Source organism: Schistocerca cancellata, chromosome 1 (genome assembly GCF_023864275.1).
Source record: "Schistocerca cancellata isolate TAMUIC-IGC-003103 chromosome 1, iqSchCanc2.1, whole genome shotgun sequence".
Classification (NCBI taxonomy): Eukaryota; Metazoa; Arthropoda; class Insecta; order Orthoptera; family Acrididae; genus Schistocerca; species Schistocerca cancellata.
The window spans coordinates 870,384,224-870,400,695 of NC_064626.1; the positions used below are offsets into that span (position 1 = coordinate 870,384,224).

At 38.9% G+C, this 16,472-nt stretch overlaps 1 protein-coding gene across 2 annotated transcripts in view; it reads left to right on the forward strand.

Annotated features, from left to right (window-relative positions):
• LOC126189981 (F-box only protein 21-like) overlaps nt 1-16,472 on the forward strand; it is a 104,507-nt gene that overhangs the window by 72,091 nt on the left and 15,944 nt on the right. The gene's annotated exons all lie outside the window — the stretch shown is intronic.

Sequence of the window (16,472 nt, forward strand, 5' to 3'; positions counted from 1 at the left end):
GAGGGTGTGTTACTGTGAACAGTTCAGTGACCAGGTTGTTCTAATTAGAATCGACAGCAGACCAACACCAACAACAATAGTTCAGGTATACATGCCGACGTCGCAAGCTGAAGATGAACAGATAGAGAAAGTGTATAAGGATATTGAAAGGGTAATGCAGTATGTAAAGGGGGACGAAAATCTAATAGTCATGGGCGACTGGAATGCAGTTGTAGGGGAAGGAGTAGAAGAAAAGGTTACAGGAGAATATGGGCTTGGGACAAGGAATGAAAGAGGAGAAAGACTAATTGAGTTCTGTAACAAGTTTCAGCTAGTAATAGCGAATACCCTGTTCAAGAATCACAAGAGGAGGAGGTATACTTGGAAAAGGCCGGGAGATACGGGAAGATTTCAATTAGATTACATCATGGTCAGACAGAGATTCCGAGATCAGATACTGGATTATATGGCGTACCCAGGAGCAGATATAGACTCGGATCACAATATAGTAGTGATGAAGAGTAGGCTGAAGTTCAAGACATTAGTCAGGAAGAATCAATACGCAAAGAAGTGGGATACGGAAGTACTAAGGAATGACGAGATATGTTTGAAGTTATCTAATGCTATAGATACAGCAGTAAGGAATAGCGCAGTAGGCAGTACAGTTGAAGAGGAATGGACGTCTCTAAAAAGGGCCATCACAGAAGTTGGGAAGGAAAACATAGGTACAAAGAAGGTAGCTGCGAAGAAACCATGGGTAACAGAAGAAATACTTCAGTTGATTGATGAAAGGAGGAAGTAGAAACATGTTCCGGGAAAATCAGGAATACAGAAATACAAGTCGCTGAGGAATGAAATAAATAGGAAGTGCAGGGAAGCTAAGATGAAATGGCTGCAGGAAAAATGTGAAGACATCAAAAAAGATATGATTGTCGGAAGGACAGACTCAGCATACAGGAAAGTCAAAACAACCTTTGGTGACATTAAAAGCAACGGTGGTAACATTAAGAGTGCAACGGGAATTCCACTGTTAAATGCAGAGGAAAGAGCAGATAGGTGGAAAGAATACATTGAAAGCTCTATGAGGGTGAAGATTTGTCTGATGTGATAGAAGAAGAAACAGGAGTCGATTTAGAAGAGATAGGGGATCCAGTATTAGAATCGGAATTTAAAAGAGCTTTGGAGGCCTTACGGTCAAATAAGGCAGAAGGGATAGATAACATTCCATCAGAATTTCTAAAATCATTGGGGAAGTGGCAACAAAACGACTATTCACGTTGGTGTGTAGAATATGAGTCTGGCGACATACCATCTGACTTTCGGAAAAGCATCATCCACACAATTCTGAAGACGGCAAGAGCTGACAAGTGCGAGAATTATCGCAGAATCAGCTTAACAGCTCATGCATTAAAGCTGCTTACAAGAATAATATACAGAAGAATGGAAAAGAAAATTGAGAATGCGCTAGGTGACGATCAGTTTGGCTTTAGGAAAAGTAAAGGGACGAGAGAGGCAATTCTGACGTTACGGCTAATAATGGAAGCAAGGCTAAAGAAAAATTAAGACACTTTCATAGGATTTGTTGACCTGGAAAAAGCGTTCGACAATATAAAATGGTGCAAGCTGTTCGAGATTCTGAAAGAAGTAGGGGTAAGCTATAGGGAGAGACGGGTCATATACAATATGTACAACAACCAAGAGGGAATAATAAGAGTGGACGATCAAGAACGAAGTGCTCGTATTAAGAAGGGTGTAAGACAAGGCTGTAGCCTTTCGCCCCTACTCTTCAATCTGTACATCGAGGAAACAATGGTGGAAATAAAAGAAAGGTTCAGGAGTGGAATTAAAATACAAGGTGAAAGGATATCAATGATACGATTCGCTGATGACATTGCTATCCTGAATGAAAGTGAAGAAGAATTAAATGGTCTGCTGAACGGAATGAACAGTCTAATGAGTACACAGTATGGTTTGAGAGTAAATCGGAGAAAGACGAAAGTAATGAGAAGTAGTAGAAATGAGAACAGCGAGAAACTTAACATCAGGATTGATGGTCACGAAGTCAATGAAGTTAAGGAATTCTGCTACCTAGGCAGTAAAATAACCAATGACGGACGGAGCGAGGAGGACATCAAAAGCAGATTCGCTGTGGTAAAAAAGGCATTTCTGGCCAAGAGAAGTCTACTAATATCAAATACTGGCCTTAATTTGAGGAAGAAATTTCTGAGGATGTACGTCTGGAGTACAGCATTGTATGGTAGTGAAACATGGGCTGTGGGAAAACCGGAACAGAAGAGAATCGAAGCATTTGAGATGTGGTGCTGTAGACGAATGTTGAAAATTAGGTGGACTGATAAGGTAAGGAATGAGGAGGTCCTACGCAGAATCGGAGAGGAAAGGAATATGTGGAAAACACTGATAAGGAGAAGGGACAGGATGATAGGACATCTGCTAAGACATGAGGGAATGACTTCCATGGTACTAGAGGGAGCTGTAGAGGGCAAAAACTGTAGAGGAAGACAGAGATTGGAATACGTCAAGCAAATAATTGAGGACGTAGGTTGCAAGTGCTACTCTGAGATGAAGAGGTTAGCACAGGAAAGGAATTCGTGGCGGGCCGCATCAAACCAGTCAGTAGACTGATGACCAAAAAAAAAAAAAGTGGGGATAATGCCATTGAGCATGACTTCCTCATTTTGAGGGGGATCGTTTTCACATCAGTGACATTCCACATTCAGGAAGACGTACAGGATTTGTTGAAGATTGTTTAAACATGTTAGTCCATAATAATCCACATCAGTGTACTTGAAAAGTGGCAAATGTGATGACCTGTGATCATTCCACCACTGTGCAACATTTGCATATGCTGGGGAAGGTTCAAAAATTATGGTTATGGGTACCACATGCTCTAAGCCAAATTTACAAAAATCAGTAGGTGACCATACGTGCACCTTGCTTCCTCATCATCAATTGGCTTGTGAAAACCACCAACCATTCCTATCCTGTATTGTTACTATTGACAAGAAACGTGAGGGATTTGAAAAATATGCCTACCTGGCTTGTGAATATCTTTTGTGTTGCTATGGGCAACTACGGACGCTGTGTTTTATTTTATTCCGTGTATTGAGCTTTGTGTGTGTAATTCGTGTAGCTTCCTTAATGTATTAATAAATTGTTCCAATCAGAAACTGCCCGTACATTACTCTGCTAACAGGATTATAAATCAGCGTAATATTCTAAAAAATTACGAGATCACCGGTTGAGGAAAATTAGCAGCAGCGCGCAGTAATTTGGAACGACGCAATCGCTAAAATCATGGTGCCAGTAAATACCAATTCATTGCCTACGATTGAAAAGCTGATGGGAAGAGAAAACTACAGTACCTGGCAGTTCACTATGTGAACATATTTAGAATACGAGCAATTGTGGGGGTGTGTCAGTGGTGAAGTACAGGATGGAACTAAAATTTGTACAGCAAGAGCCAAAATTATACTCTCTGTTCATCCGTTTATATATGTTCACTTGCAAGATACACCTGCAGCAAAAGAAGCATGGGACAAGCTAAAGAAAGTCTACGAAGATTCTGATCTCTTTAGAAGGGTAAGGTTATTAAAAATGTTACTGTCAACCAGACTGGAGAATTGTTTGTCAGTAGAATAATATGTGTCTAAGATAATTTCCACGTCACAAAAATTAAATGGCTTGAATTTTGAAGTTAAAGGACAATGGATTGGGTGAATTCTGCTTGCAGGATTACCAGACGAATACAAACCTATGGTTATGAGCATAGAAATTCAAATGTGCCGATCACAGGAGACTCCATAAAAAATAAATTACTGCAAGAAATAAATGATGAAGCTTGTAATGAACAATCGATTAGTGATGCTGCTCTGCGAATAGACAAGGAAAAAAGCGATGTAATACTCAAAAAGGGTCCCAGGTGCTATTATTGCAACAAGTGCAGGCATCTGGCTAAAAACTGTTGCAGCAAGAAGAAACAGATGAAAAATCTTCGACCAAGACAGCCAGCTACCAGACATTTCTCACAACAGTAGCTGCAGGTAGAGATACACAGACAGAATGGTACGCAGACTCGGGCACATCAGCGCATGAGTCTAAATGTCCTTGTAATGAAAGTAGTGTTGAAGCATTGACAGGCTCACAAGTTTTAATAGCAAATAATGAAAACTCACCCCTAAAAGGTGTAGGATCTTCATTTGTAGATGTTCTTACTGGTAACAAGAAAGCTAGAATCAAAGTAGAGGATATTCTATATTAACCTCAGCTAAGCACAAATCTACTGTCTGTCAGTAAAATAGTAGAAAAAGATCATTCAATTTTATTTGACAAACAAGGTTGTCATATTTACGATGCATGGTTGCTAATGCGTCATTAGCAAACGGAATGTACCGACTAGACCAACCATATGATCGAATTTTTGAGGCAAAATCCATATTGCAGGCAAATAGTGCAGACTTGAGGCATGAAAGGCTAGGTCATCTACATTCTGAAGCTATGGATGCACTTTGTAAAGGCCTGGCTAGTGGAATTTCATACAAGGGAGCAATAAATACACCCTGTGCAATTTGCTTAGAGGGAAAACAAACAGGACCACCTTTTCCACAATCTAGCTCAAGAGTCACAGAAATTCTCAAGGTAGTTCACTCAGATTTGTGTGGGCTGATGGAAACTAGATCAGTTGGAGGAGCCAAATACTTCCTCACTCTAATTTATGATTATTCCAGGAAAGTATTTGTATATTTCCTCAGAAATAAACATAAAGTAGCACAACCGATACGAGACTTCAAAAATCTAGTAGAAAGCAAACTGGAAAAAGGATCTGCACTCTATGCACCAATAATCGTACTACAGAATATGTAAATGATAATCTGATAAAATTTTTCAGAAAGGAAGGAATCCAACATCAGACTACAGCGCCATATACACCAGAACAAAACAGAGTGGCTGAGTGTTACAACCTTTCAACAGTAGAAAAAGCAAGATGCCTGCTCTTTGAAGAAAATTTGCCAAATAAATTCTGGGCAGAAGCAGTCTCCACTGCAGTTTATTTAATTAAGAGGTCCTCGACTGATGCACTAAAGAACAAGACCCCTGAGAAAGATTGGACAAACAAGAAGCCGAATAGTAAGCGTCTTAGAATATTTGGAAGTAAGGCATATGCTCACATTCCAAGAGCCAACAGAGGAAAATGGACAAAAGAAGTGTCGAGTGTATTTTAGAAGGATACTGTGAAGATTCAAAAGCATACAGACTTTTTGAACCTAACTGTCAGAGAATCATAAAAACGAGAGATCTGATTTTTGATGAAGATACTTCAAAACAGTGTAAAGAGGGAACTGAGTCAAAGGAACCAAGTCGACTGTTTCTCCCACTGAAAGAGAAAAAGCAAGATGAAGTAACTGCAACTGAATTAGAAGAAATTGAACCTGAACCTGAGAGTGTAACATCAAGTAGTAGTACAGTGAATACTAGCAGCAATGACGAAACAAGTCCAGACGATCCAATAAATGATAATGAGCAACTGCAGCAAATACGAAGGTCATCGAGAATTCCAAAGCCAGAGAAACTGCATGACTTTGAAAACTTATCAGTCTAAACAGCCAACTGACTGTGATCCTTTGACATTGGAAGAAGTGATGATGTCGGACAATACTGAAAACTGGCTGAAGACAATACAAGAGGAGTTACAATCTCACAAAGAGAACCACACATGGAATCTGCTGATTTACCTACAGATAAAAAGCCATTAAAAGCAAAATGGATATTTAAAAGGAAACAGATATGAAAGGTCTCATTGTATGCTCTAAAGCACGGCTAGTGATAAAAGGTTGTGCACAGAAGCAAGGCCTGGACTATGATGAAACATACGTGCCAGTCATAAATATAACTCATTAAGATATTTATTTGCTATGGCTGCTAAATATGATCTTGACATTGATCACTTAGATGTTGTCACAGCTTTCTTACAAGTTGACTTACATGAAAAGATTTATGTGAAAGTTCCAGAAGTAGATCCAGTTACAAAGGCAGTGAAAGATAATGGTGTAAAAAGACTGAAAAAGGCAGTATATGGATTGAAACAAAGGTGGTCGCTGATAGAACATGAAAGTAGATGGCACACTATTGAATCTAAACTTCAAAAGGTCAACAGCTGATCCTTGTGTTTATTATAAAAATCAAGGTTCAGACATTTTAATAGTTGCTGTTTATGTGGATGATATGTTCATTTTTAGTAACAATTCACAAGACACATGTTTTTAAAAACAAATTCGGAGAAAAATTTAAGCAATGTATGTACAATTAGGAACAAGGCCGGACCTAGCCTTTCCAATAGGAATTGTTAGCTGTTTTTGTAATAATCCAGGCATACTGCACTGGCAAGCAGTCAAAAGAATCTTCAGTATCTAAAAGGTACTAAAGATATGAAACTTCTGTTTTCTAAATCAGAGGACTGCCGCATAGTAGGTTACTGTGATGCAGATTGGGCCAGAGATTCTGGAGACAGGAAGTCAACAACTGGATATCTCTCTAAATCTCAGGAGCAGTGATATCTTGGCAGTGTAAGAAACAGCCAACAGTGGTCTTATCTACAGCTGAGGTAGGATATATGGCTCTGACCTCAGCATGTCAAGAGGCTCTATGGCTTCAAAGACTATGCAATGAAATACCACCAAATCCCAAAAAAGACCCCGTCAAACTATCATGTGACAACAGGGCAGCAATTGACCTGTTGGAGACTAGCGGCTATAAGAGTCGAACCAGGCATAATTCTAGTGGGGGTGTGGGATTTTAGAATCTATGCCTCCGTGCTGTGTGAATATCTTTTGTGTTGCTATGGCCAATTACGGCCGCTGTGTTTTATTTTATTCTGTGTATTGAGCTTTATGTGTATAACTCGTGTAGTTTACTGAATGTATCAATAAATTGTTCCAATCAGAAACTGTCCATAGATTACTCTGCTAACAAAGTGGTACCTTTAATGTAAGGAAAAGAAAGGAATGGTTGAGCCCAAACAAAGTAGCAACTCCCTGTACAAAGACATGCACGCATGTACAACAGATAATGTTATGTATCTGGCACAACAGTGACAATATGCTGTACTACGAATTGCTTCTCTGAGGTGTAACTGTGACTGCTGAAATTTAGTGTCAACAACTGAAATGTCTTGTAGATGCAATCCAAGAACAACCACCAGGAGGACTGTGCAAAGTGGTGCTACTCCACGATAATGCCTGCCTGCATTATAATAGACTGACAAAAAAACACTTTACGGAAGTTGGGCTGCGATGTAATTCCATGCCCAATTTACTCACTTGATCTTGAGCCCTCAGATTTTCGTCTTTTCCGCTCTATCAAACAAGTTTCAAGGAACTTTGTTTCTGGATGAAAATGTGCTCTGAACATGGCTTGATGAGTTCTTCGCCTGAAACCAAAGTGATTTCCACAGTTGCAGAATTGAGAAGTTACCCCAGTATCAGCAGACTGTTGTAAATAGTGAAGGAGAATATATTGATGATAACTGTTAACTCTCTTTTATTGGTTCTGCTGTGTTTATTAAACCAATAGAAAATGCTACAAACTTATTCACCAACCTAATAGTTTTGTCATTTAATCATTTGGTACTTGCAACTGCGCTCACATCTGTTCTAAAATAGCAGAGGTCTGTATGATCAGTGTTTTACACACACATTCTTTTGTCATAACATCATTGTATTCTGTAAACAGGAAGCAATATCGTGCTTATATATAACTATTTCAAATGTGACAAACAAAATCCAACATGAAAGTCACAAGGTTAAGTAGAGTTAGGTAAATGTTCAAAGAGTAAAAAATTGAATTTATGATTGAACTGATAGAAGCCTTTATTTTATGTATTTGAAATGGCCTATAAATGTGAAAATAATGAGCTTGTCCATAAAATAATTTTCTCCGCAGCAAGTTACTGGCATCAGAAATTTATTTAAAACAAACCCATAGATAGAAGCTTGAATATCATACTTAATTGCAAACATTTGAATCCAAAGTGTGTTCCTCTTAAACCTCAGAGAAATAGGTTGAAGGTATATGTAGGAAATCTGATGGGAGGATCAGTTTTCAGAATTTAAGATCTGAGAATGAGTACCTGCATGGAAAGAAAGATTACAGCAATGGTGGCATTAATATGTGGGGAGTAAAACAGATATTGGCCACCATAAACAGAGAGTTAGTGAGAAAATGTGGTTGGGAAACAGTGCCAGAGAAATATTTGTATGAAAAAAACTACTGTGAACAGAAGTAAGGGGGAGATTAGTTGTAGGGAACAAAGTGATGTAAGCTTGTAAGTGTTGTACTTACATTGTCTGATGTCTGAAAAGGGACTAGAAGCAAGAGATAGTAGGGAGACTGAGAGGATAATGGGTATCAAAACATAGTTACTTTGTTTTCATAATATTGGAATTCTTAAGTGCAACTAGCTTATACACAATCAGACATACAAACAAAGATGTAAAAATAGTTTTGCAAGACCTTTAATTGAAGGGCTTTAATTACAGGGGTTTGACAAAACTATGGAAACACTGCAAGAAATGCATGCTAGAACACACATGCAGTTGCTGATGAAGCGTGCAAGTTGCATTGTTGTATTTAATCATGAACGATACCTGTGAAATGTCCTCAATACATTGCAAGTGTCAGTCATTGTCAGAACAGTGTTCTATGTAGTTGTGAGTGCATTATGTCAGGGCTTGTAGTTGTGAGTGCATTATGTCAGGGCTAAGCGAATTAAAATGTACCAGTTTGCTTTTGTTCTACAATATTACTTTTATTGTAAACCAGTTTTTGGCTTACAAGGTTATCCTCAGACATTTGTAGAACAAAAGCAAACTGTTGCTTTTAATTTATTATAATGTTGTTCTACCAAGAACCGATGGAAGATTCTGTTAATATGAAATTCAAATGTGGGGAAATTGTTGGTGCTTGTATGGTGAGTGCTTCTGTAACCAAGGCAGCCAAAATGTTTCATGTATTAAGAGGCACCGTATTGAAGATTTATACTATTTACAGGAAAAATGGAAAAATGTCACCCAATAAGTGACAGATGGCTATTTAAGGGGATTGTGGTGAAAAATAAGGGGGGAATACAACTGTAAAAGTCACTGCAGAACTAAGTCTCTCTCGAGAACCCTCTCGGCACCAAAGCGACATGAAGGGAACTCTACCAGTCGGGAATTACAGTGTGAGCTGGAATTTCAAAACCACCCGGACTGATGCATATGCACATATGTGGAAAATGTGGTGCCAAACCAAATGCTGGACCATGGAGCAATGGCAGAAAGTCATTTGAGGGAATGAATCTTATTTCATACTGATTTGAAATTCTGTCAAGAGTGTAGAGCATTAGATGGAACATGGCGGAGGTTCGGTGACGATTGGTGCATTGTATTTGTGCAGGGTTGTATTACTGCCAAGTATTATGTGACCATTTTGGTTGATTAGGTCCATCCCATTGTATAATGCTTCTTCCCCATTGGTGATGCTGTGTTCTACAATGACAGGGCACCTGTTCACAAACTTGCATCATCCAGAACCGATTTTTGTGAGCACAAGGATGAAATGTTGTATATCCTCTAGTAACTACTGTTACCAGATCTCAGTATTGTTGAGCCTTTGTGATCTGCTTTGGAGAGAAGGGTGTATGATCGCTATCAGCCTCTACCATTTCTACCTGAACTTCCCACTACTTTGCAAGAAGAATGGCATACGATTCCCTTGAAAGTCATACAGGACACGTGTTTATCATTCTGAGATAACTTCTAGCTGCTTTGAATGCCATTGGTTTTTCTGCACCATATTAGGCATGGTAATGTGTCGTGTTCTTGGTAGTTTACATATTTTTGCCCAGCCCCGTAGTTAACTCCGAAGTCGTCTCTGCAACTAAAAGTTACAGATGGTTCTGGTGATACCAGCCTAGTTTATAGTTGGCTTATTGGTTCAGTACAGTTTTGTAAAGAAATTGTGATGAAATCATATTAAACGATATAAGGGAAAAAAGCGAAGAAAAACATTTTACCTGAATCTGTAAGCTGTTCGTCTTGTGTTACATTTGTAGATTCCCCCTCCACAGTTCTAACGGAATACTGTAACAACTGGTGCTTCTCATTTGTTCCACCTCTTACTATTGAGGCAAACTTCACATATTAAAAAATAAAATAAAGTAAAAAACCATATATTTCATTCCAATTCGAGGTGGAGACAAACTAATCAGTGGGGCAATTTATCATTTCTATTTTATGAGAAATCTGTTAGTTTGAAGCTATTACAAGTTGTTGGTAGTGTTAAAGTGCCTGGGTACTGCAAAATCAAAAACAGAAAAGGAACCTCTCGGATAAAAGCTACTTCATTTCACCAGTGTTGGCCAGACATGCTGCAGCAACTTTCATGCATTAGTCCTTATTTGTATTTCTTGTGATAAAACTTGTTTATAGTAAATATGATAGAGTGCTGAACTACTAAGAGTTCTGTGTCTTGAAAAATAATTATTCTGAGAATATTACATTTGGCTTCCATACTTCCTTCCACTTTCAATGTGTAAAAGATTATTGTTCAGAAAAAAGGTCCTATAATATAATACAAAGCTCTCGTGTAGCCTCATAATCTCATTGACATTAATCATTGCAGAAGCACAACTCCAGTAACTCTGCATTTAAAGCTTTGTACTAACTAAAAGGGGGGATTTCTTTATATTATCTTCAGGCAGTAACTCTGCTTGGTTCTTGTGACAAGTATTTCTGCACACATTTTTAATTATTTAATTTATGTTCCATTTTGATGCCATATCTTTAGCCTTGACTTGGTCCATTACTTTCTGTGCTATACATCACTGTCAGCTGTAAATTTTGAAGCTGTTTGTGGTTGTATAATTGCTAATGCTTCTTCCAAGAAAATTTTCTCACAAAATTTTGGTTTTTACCTGCACAAATTGCAGATACAGTATTTTGATAATAAAAAACTACAACATTGACTAATCTCTATGTTACATGGACAACAGTTAAGAAATACGATGCCATGTCAGCGTGATCCTCTCTAGATCTGCTACCATTAGTTTCTGTGAGTTGCAAATCTATCTGCCGTTAACGTGTCATCAAATCGCAACCAGTAGTGAAATTTAAAAACACTAACTTTTTCTAAGTAGATTGATTTATTGACAGTATTATAAGGTGTACAACCTTGCTTCCGCTGTTTGCCGATAGGTGGAAACAACGGTAAGTAGCGGTCAAACGAAACAGATCGCAGATGTCAGGCAGTTAGCTTGGACCTTGGTCAATATAACCTCATTCAAACATTAGTCGATTTGTGTCTGCATGATAAAGTTGTTCTTGATTGAAAATGTCAGTTTACAAGCTTTCAAGTACATATGGTAAGGATGCTATTAGTGAAAGAACTTGTTGTGAGTGGTTTCAACACTTCAAGAACGTTAAAAATGACGTAGACTGGCATAGTGGTGGAAGACAGACTTTTTTGAAGATGCAGAATTGGAGACATTGCTGAGTGAAGACGTGGGTCAAACTCAAGAAGAATTGGCACGATTAGTGGGAGTGACACAGTAAGTCATTTCAAAATGTCCCAAGGCTATGGGCATGATTCAGAAAGAAGGAACTTGGGTCCCTTGTGAGTTGAAACCAAGAGACGTTGAACAACGTTTGCATGTTTGTGAACAGTTGCGTCAGAGGCAAAAAACGGAAGGGATTTCTGCATCGTATTGTGACAGAGGTTAAAAAATGGGTTCATTACGATAACCCTAAACGCAAAAAATCATGGGGATATCCCGACCATGCTTCCACGTCGATGGCCAAACCAAATATTTGCGGCTCAAAGATCATGCTCTGCATTTGGTGGGACCAGCTCAGTGTTGTGTATTACGAGGATTTAAATCAAAGTGAAACTATCACAGGTTCTCATTATCGAATGCAATTAATGCATTTGAGTAGAGCATTAAAAGACAAATGGCTGCCATACAGCGAGAGGTACGATAGTGGTTTTGCAGCACGACAGTGCTTGACCCCACATTGTGAAAGACGTCAAAATGTACTTGGAAACATTAAAATGGGAAGTCCTACCTTACCCCCATATTCTCCAGACATTGCTCCCTCTGAGTATCACCTGATTAGATCAACGGCACATGGCCTGGCTGACCGACACTTCCGATCTCATAAAGTCACAAATTGTATCAATTCGTGGAATGCTTCAAGAGATGAAAAATTTCTTCGATACGGGATTCGTACCTTGCCCGAAAAGATGGGAGAAAGTAGTGGCCAGCAATGGAAAATACTTTGAATGATGCATGTGTAACCAATTTGTTTCATTAAAGCCTCAAATGTTGGGGAAAAAAACGGCGGAAGCAAAGTTGTACACCTTGTATGAAAAGGATAGTTCCTACTCACCATATAGCGAAGATACTGAGTCACAGATAGGAACAATGTAAAGACTGTTAGACAAGGCTTTTGGCCAAATGCCTTCATCAGAATAGCGTGCGCGCGCGCAGCGCGCGCGCGCGCGCGCGCACACACACACACACACACACACACACACACACACACACACACACACACACAGTCTCTGGCTGCCAAGGCTATTGATTAATTTCTAAATCTGACCAGACATCTATCTACCTTATTTCCATTTCTCAACAAGTTAACAGGGGGGATATGTAGTGTATAGTTATTTCCTCTTTTAATGAAGTTTAATTTGAATGGTTCCATTCATATTGAACAACATATCATACCATAGGTTGATTGCATTCACTGAGGAAAAGCGACAAGTGAGATGAGCAGTTCATATTACATTATTATTTCATTAAAATTTGTTGTTTTCTGAAAAATGTAATCGAAGAGAAGGAACTTACTTTCTAATTAGTATGTAATTAAGAGTTTGAAAGATAAAGAAACATAGATAAACCTCTACCTAATACTTCTCTATTACTATATGTTCATAAGATCATGTATCAGTTGTGCACCACTGTGATTTTGCAACACAGGGCCTAGCACTTTTTATAGCATTGGACAGGTGAGAAAGTTATTGTTAGTGCTTGCTGTAAAGATAGTTTCAAAACAGGAAACATTATAATTGTACCTACTCCTTCATGAGTGTAACTGCACGAGGACACTTTGACATAAGAGGCTGCTTCACGATAACTTTTACCTTCCTCTCAGTAATACAGTTCATCTAGGCAACTAGCTCAGTAGTATTTGAACAATATAGATAAGCTCTTTGGAAGAGCAGTTCAAAAATCACTTCTGAAATGCTTTGACGTACAGACATGCAAAACATGATTACCACATTTGCTCGTTGTTCTTGTTCGAGAAACACCAAATATGATTACATTTTTTTCGTGTTTATATTAAGATGAATTAAGACAGTCATTAAACCATACCAGTTACAATTTCATTTATTTATCACAGCATCAGGTTAGCCATATTTTGTATGTTCTCCGTGAAAGCATTTAAATGGCAATGAATATTAATGAAATATTTAACAAAAGTAAAATTTGAAGTGCTCATTTTCTATGACGATTTCTTTTGCTTTAAAAAAAAAATAGTATTCCTTCCTCATTGTAATTTCAGATCCACATTAGTCTTTGTCATGAATATCACAGGAAATTGAAAGAATGTAGTTTATCCTAAAGTTGAACTTTACATTGTAAATAATAAGAAGTTGCTGCTTCTGGTTGTATTTCTGGTTATGAAGAAAATCAGTATTCCTCGACACAATGCGCCAATAAGGCCAATCAGCTACTCATTTGCTTCTTCAAGGAGTCTGTCTGTACATTGTTCTCTTCTCAAACTCGTTTCTTAGTCACTGGATATTAACTTAAATTTCTGAGATTAGTATTTTGCAGCATATGATATATTCCAGGACACAAGATAATCAACAAATATTTGACTCAGTTCATGTCTATTATGTGAATTTAATAATTATAAGATTTTGCTATTTCTTTCCAGAATAGGAAAAAAATAGGTCGTGTGAGGACTGGATGGGAAGAGAAATGTTGAAGTATTTATTTTAGAAATTTTTTAGTACACACTCCAGTTTGCAGAAGGCAGGGTCACATGTCAGGCACAGATTTAATATTTCATGTCGGCAGTCAAATAGCCTGAAGAGAGAAAGCATCTCAGATTGTAAGCACACACACACACACACACACACACACACACACACATGTTCATGGCAAGACTGATTATTTAGATTCAGTTTGGAGGAAAAAAGGAGAGAGGTGAAGATGAAGAGGCAGAAAGGGAGGGGGAGGGAAGGGAGAGGAGATGAAAAAAAGGGGAGAGGGGGGAAGAGGGAGAGGGAGGGAGGGAGGGGGGGGGGAGAGAGAGAGAGAGAGAGAGAGAGAGAGAGAGAGAGACAGAGACCATATCAGATGTGGGGGGGGGGGGGGGAGTCAGAAGAAGGTGGTGCACAGTCTGAACGGAGGGGAAGAAATGTGTGGTGGGAGAGAGAATCCAAATGGCCCACATAGTGACAGTTATTGTGGTCATTTGTGTTATGGTGAGCTACATGTTCGGCAACTGGATGGCTAAGTTTGTGGTTTGCCACAGTTTCGCCTTGGTCAGTCATGCAAATAGACAGTTCAGGTACTTGTAATGCCCAGACAAATTGCTATACATAACAAACCTGCTTTCACATGTGGCCCTGCGTTTTATTGGGCAGGAAATGCCTGTGACTGAACTGTGGTGGGAGGTATCGGGTGGGCAGGACAAGTCTTGCACCTGGGCTGACCACAAGGGAATGCCCCATGGGGTGCAGAATTGGAAATAGGATGAGATAGGGATGGACAAAATCGTACTGTAAGTTGGCTAGGTGACAGAACACTACATTGGGGATGTGGGAAGTAGATCCCTCATCTCGGGGCAATATGAGAAGCAGTTGTAGCCGTTGTGGAGGATGTGGTTGAGCTTTTCAAGGCTAGAGAGATACTGGGTAATCAGAAGAGTACTGGTCGGTGGCTGGTTAGCAGTTTTACTGTTATCAGAGGAAGCAGATGGCATGGGAGATCTGTTTATGGATGAGCTGGATACGATATTGTGATTCAGTAAAGGTCCTGATAATGCTGTCAGTATAGTTGGATAACTCTTCTTGTCCACTGCAGATATGTTGTCCATGGATGGTGAGGCTGTAAGGAAGAGACTTCCAGAAGTGGAATGGATGACAGTTGTCAGAGTGGAGGTACAATTGGTGGTTTGTGTACCTTGATATGGACAGACTTACTTAAGGAGCCATCTGAGAGTTGGAGACATCTAGGAAGGTGGCTTGTTGAGTTGAGAAGGATTAGGTGAAGTGCAGTTTCGGAGTAGGTGCTGAGGTTTATGGAGGTTTCCCTGCCACGAGTTTAGATTTCGAAAATATCATAAGTGAATCTGAATCAGACCAGAGGTTTCAGCTATTGACTGGATAGGAAGAATAAGTTGGCATAGGATGGTGTCATTAGTTGTATTTTTGATGTTCCTCGTCTGTGGATTTCATTTTATTCATTTCTTCCTGTTTCTATTCATTAATTCAGTGGTTGTAACACAGAATGGTTTTAAGTATTATATTTGTATTCAAGGAGAAAAGTAAAAATCATAAACTAGCATTACTGTATTAGGTCAGGAACCCACCACTTCTGAATTATTTCAGACGAATGCCTTACACAAGGATGTAGCTGTTGTCAACTGCTATCCTTGGCCATCTAATGCTGTAGCTCCGTATCTGTTCATGTGTTGACCTCACTACCAACATTATGCAAAATCCAGTCAAAAATAGCCCAGAACACTTTTATTAAACAATTTTTGATGCTTAATGTGTGTGGCAGTGTTGTTTGTTTGCATATTGCTGGCAACAGTTAAGCATAACACTTTTTCATACGATTGTCAGTTTTCCTGTGCATTTGTGTATCAAGTAGTGCTGTTTCTATCGTTGGTTGGTTGTGAAGAGGGGAACAAACAGCAAGGTCATTGGTCTCATTGGATTAAGGAAGTATGGGGAAGGAAGTCGGCCGTGCCCTTTCAGAGGAACCGTCCTGGCATTGTTCCGAAGCGGTTTAGGGAAATCATGAAAAATCTAAATCACGATGGCCAGTCACAGGTTTTAACCATTGTTCTATTAGGTGTGAGTCCAGTGTGCTAACCACTTTGCCACCTTAGTGTTTCTATCATTGAGTCTGCTCTTATGTAGCCCCTCCTACATAGTCTTCAAGATGTGTATGTAGAGTGTCACATTTTTGTTCTCAAATTCTAGTGAGTGTACCATTTTAATCATAAGCATTTGTGGAACTTGACAGTGGACACATAAACAAAAGTCTGTAACTATAATAATTTGTTTAATGAGCACATAAATCATCATTTTGTTCGCATGTGTGCCATAATGTCAGTGCAACTTTTCTTTAGATACTATGAACAATCTGGGGTTGGTCTTTCCCATACTCATTGTTACTAATACTTACAAGCTTTCAT